This window comes from Neophocaena asiaeorientalis, unplaced genomic scaffold (genome assembly GCF_003031525.2).
Source record: "Neophocaena asiaeorientalis asiaeorientalis breed wild unplaced genomic scaffold, Neophocaena_asiaeorientalis_V1.1 scaffold336, whole genome shotgun sequence".
NCBI classification, from domain to species: Eukaryota; Metazoa; Chordata; class Mammalia; order Artiodactyla; family Phocoenidae; genus Neophocaena; species Neophocaena asiaeorientalis.
The window spans coordinates 3492779-3497564 of record NW_020174788.1 but is presented as its reverse complement, the minus strand read 5'-3'; the positions used below and the strand labels follow the sequence as shown (position 1 = coordinate 3497564).

Below are 4786 nucleotides of genomic sequence, written 5' to 3'. Positions count from 1 at the left end.
CTGGGGAGACAGGACCTGTCCATTTTACAAGAGGATTGCAGACTCAGAACACTGGAAGGGAGAAATCTGGGAGCCTTTGGGTGAGGGGAAGTTCACCCTAGTTGTGGCATAGTGTATGTACCTATGCATTACCAGTGTCCAATGTAAATCTAATTAAACCACATATATAATTTAACCTTTTTGAAAGCCACATTAAAATAAGTAAAAAGGAAATAATAAAATAATTTTAATAAGGTATTTTGTTTAAACCAATATGTCCAAACTGATCTTTTCAACATATAATAAATATAAAAATTATTAATGAGCAAAAAGTAACTACTAATAAATCATCCTTAACACTTCCTGTTAGGCATCTTAGAAACTCTTGGTTTGGCCATCAAATTTATGGGCCTTTTTGATAGTGCTACAAAGACATTTCAAGTTGGAGATCATAGCACTGGGTGTATTCTGAAAGTAGATGTTTAGTACATGTATTTGGGGGGCCTTTTTTAAAAAGTTATAAGTGAAAAAATTTAAACTAGATTAAGAAATGGAATTGAGTGGCTCATTTTACAGAAAAGTCTGGGGGAGGTCTTATTTCAGGCCAGGCTGGATCCAGGTGACTTACTTGTGACATTTCTTGCTTGATCCTTTCATCTCTTGGTTCTGCTTTACTTGCTTTTTTTCCTAGCAGGCTCTATCCCTGTGGCAGAGAACATTGCTCCAAGAGTTCCAGACTTTCGGAATCCATATGGTTTATGGTTCTAGAGGAAGGGAAATAGCTTTCCTGATAATGGGGCAAAAATCCTAAGGAGGACATCACCTGACCTAGCTTGGGGCATATACCCATCCCTGAACCCATTAGTGTGTCTAGAGAAGATGAAGCATTCTTATTGGCAAGGCCTGTGTAATGTGACCTCCCTGTGACTTGGAAGGCTGGAGAGTCTGGATGAGCCTCAGCCAGATCATGTGAGCTGAGTTAGAAGACAATGAAAAGGGAGGTGTAATTCTCCAAATGGAAGGATGATGCAGATAAATATCACAGGTCTGCTCTAAAATCTGCAACTTTCTCACTGTTTTAACAAATGGTGTCCTTTCTAGTGTATTGGAAAGAGCATTGGGCTGATGTAAAGGGCATCTTGATTCTGGTTCCTTCTCTGTTTCTGAATAGCTATGGAGCCTTAGACAAATCATTTGTGCTCTTTTGGATTTAGTTCTTGTATCGGTAAAAATGCAAAGTAGAATGATTTGATCTTTCTGAACCTTTCCAACTCTGGCATTCTGTTTCTAAGTGCTAGTGATGATTATCACGTCCTCTGAATAGCCAGAAAAGTCAGTTGCTGGTTTTACTATAGACCAATGATTTCATACTTTCTTTTAAAAGTCTAGTTATTATCTACAGTAAATTAATGCAGCCTTCTCATTTCTGACATCTGTGCATCACACCATGGAAGACATTAGATCTGCCATGGTGAGCTGTTCTGTGAAAATGGTGCAAGGGATGTATTCTTAGTTTTCTGTACATTAATAAAAAAAGTTTTTGTGTAGTTAACGTGAGCTCCACTGGGGCAGCAGTCGTGTCTGTCTTGTTCACTGCTGAACCTCCAGTGCCTAGCTCAGTCCTTGATGTATAATCGATACTCAGAAAATATCTGTTGAAAGACTAAATACAGTGTAAAAAATGAAGATATAAAATTTCTTAAAGCTTATGCATTGTAGAGCCTTCTTGAATATGAGTGATTGTATATAACCAAAAGAAATATTTTAGATAGGAATAAAACAGTAGTAAATGCCAGCAATGCGGTTGAACCCAGTCAGCACAAGTGTACAGCTCAAGAAGTTTTGTAGCTATATCATGTTGCCTTCAATGGACCTCAAAGGTTAAAGTCCAATGCTTTCTGGCCCTTATGATTGATGGTCTCCTTTCCAGTGTCCCAGACTGATTCTGCTGTTGAAGAGCAAACTAAAATTTTCTACATCTTTTGCCTTATTTCTATCTAATTTTAGCATGTTTTCTTACGTACCGTATCATTTTTTGTCATTACAGTCATGTTGATCCGTTTTTCAGGGAGAGTTTGGGTTCTGTTATCTTCTGAGTTTATTCCAGACTTTTTTCTTTACGTGCAGGTTACACTGAACTATCATGGCTAGGTTGCTTCTTAAAAATAGGACTTTTTCCATGTCACTTTCTTAATAAAGAATGAAGTTTTCAGTTCGGGTTTTTAGATCCTCCACTCTTGGTCTCAATTCACCTATCAGATTTTATTTCTCACTACTTACTCGGCCTGAGGACCTGTGATGATCCAGTCTTTTTTTTTTTTTTTTACTTTTATTTGCATTTATTTTTTGAAGCATTTATTCCCAGGCCATAAATCTTTGTTTCTTCAGTTTCTTCTGGGATATCTTTTTCTTCTGGGCAACCTCCTCTTCTGGTTTAGGAACAATCTGTTCTCTTTCGGTAAGGATCATCTCAATGTGGCAGGGAGAGCTCATGTATGGGTTGATCTGACCATGAGCTCTGTAAGTCCTGTGCCACATCTTGGGGGCTTTGTTTGCCAGGATATGCTCAACGACCAGAGAATCTACATCTAAGCCCTTAAGTTCAGCATTACTCTCTGCATTTTTGAGCATGTGCAGTAAAAATTCAGCACTCTTTTTGGGCCACCGACCCTGTGTCCAGCCCCACTGTTTGACTTGGGCACACCTACCAGCTCCACCATTGTAACCATGGAATGGCACACATTGCTTCTTTAAAGTGACATCCTCAGATGCTTGGTGGCTTTTCAGATATGCATACCCTTAATGGCCTGGGCAGTTTCACGAGTGTTCTTAAAGTGAACGCGAAGATTTGAACCTCTTGACTTGCATGATTTTGTGGGGTTTTCTGGGTCATGTGAATAGCGAACCATTTTTAGAGGTCACCTCAGGCCGCTTACCAGAAAAGGAAGAGTGGTCCAGTCATTTTAAGTATCGTCTACCATTTTTAGGTGGTTCAGTCATTTTAAGTATCGTCTACCGTGTACCTTGCGCATATTATGAGCTCTCCTTGCCTTAAATCTACCTACCAGTCCAAGGTCTATCCATCATCCAGTGCTTTGATTAAAATCCATAAAGATTTCTCAAAGTATAACCTAGAAATTTTTCCTTACTTAAATTTTTATACCATTCCTGGATTGAAACCAACATTTCCTACATAGCCCTGAAGAATACTCTTCAGACTCTGGAAAAAAAGTCTTCCATTGTCAAAGTGGTTTGAGAAATTTCACTTGTCCATGGAAAACAATTTGGAAAATAGTACTTCTTACTGTGAGTTTCTTGAGGGCAGAGATTAAGTGTGATTCATTGTTTATACTCAGTGGCTCGTATATTGCTTGTCCCATAAGCATTCAACAAATGTAGAATAAATTAATGATTGATGAAAATTTTTTCCTTCATTATGTGCTAGATTATGTTAATTTGACTTAGGTTTTGTATTTAAATCTTATTTCACCAGGGAGATAGAAATCTTAAGGACAACACCATGTCTTGTAAGTTTTTATTTTTCACAACATGTAGTTCAGGACTTGTCATCTGCCTGGTAATGAATAGAAACTTGTTGTGTTGCTCTAATTTGGCCACTTGAACTACTATGTGTGTCATGTCAGTATAGTGCAGTCAGCTTTACTTTGACACTTGGAATTTGGTATAACACCTTTGATTATATATTCCATCTTCCAGGATTCACTCTGGAGCAGCTATTCCAATATTGCATTTGGCTGACTACTTGCAGGTCCTTTTCCCTAACTTATTGGAATAAGTTTATTCATTTTATCTCTCCTCTTACAAATCTGTTTAGCTTGTACATATGTGACCAATGTGAGCAAAATGGTGCACTGAATAGGTCTTTAAACCTAGCTTTGTATCAACCAGTGAATGTTTTCATACTCCTGAAAAGATTCTATAGAAAGGATTTATAAATCAGACATTAAGGTTTCTAAGGCAGAAACTCAATAATTTGAAATAATGCCAAGGCATTTGGTAGGAATTTTTGGCAGGGAGATTTCTCTAAAAACCCCTTACCACTACCCTGCCGTTCTCTTAAGACTACCCTTTTTAACTGGAAGCACTTTTCTATAAGAATTCATGTATTTACATCTAGTTTTCTTAGACTTGTGTTCCTGTGAATGTGTGGTATGTCTCCAGAATATGATGTAGCATATTTCAGTTTGATTTTTATAGTCTCGGATTCGTTATTTGCTTGTCTTATTTATAGTACCTGGTATAATTTCAGTAAATTATTCCAATGAGTCTAAAAACTAAAAATTAGTTTCAATAAATTTGTAAAAATTGTCATTAATTTATACTATTATATAGCCTTAGGAACACCAGGAATATTGGCATTTTCAAATAAATCAGCCAAGTAACTGTGATTATCAAAGTCTAGAGAACTAACTTACAAGAGAAAAGGTTTCAGAAGACAAAATCAGTCTCTTTTCCAAGATTAACTAGGCAAGTTCTCCAGCTCTTTCTCCAGAACGGAAAGCACAGGTGTGATCTCACATATGGGCTGACCGTCTTATAATAATTTCCTCTGTGAAGCTTTGTGGAGGCATGTTTTATTACGTATGGGAAAACTTTACAAATTTCCTCTGATTAATTCTTCTGAAAGGGCTCAGATGCAGAAACTGCAATTTTCAACCCAAAGAACAATTAAAAGTGGTACACATATATTGTACCCCAGCATGCATCAAAGACTCCTTTCTTCTGCCATGGACTTCTTCCCAATTTACCTCTCTGGCACCTCCCCCAAATTCTCCATTTTTACTTT

The 4786-nt window shown here is 37.4% G+C and overlaps 1 pseudogene; it reads right to left on the bottom strand.

Annotated features, from left to right (window-relative positions):
* Nucleotides 1-2334: 2334 nt before the first annotated feature.
* LOC112409827 (60S ribosomal protein L17 pseudogene) lies at nucleotides 2335-2888 on the bottom strand (annotated as a pseudogene).
* Between the last annotated feature and the right edge of the window lie 1898 nt (nucleotides 2889-4786).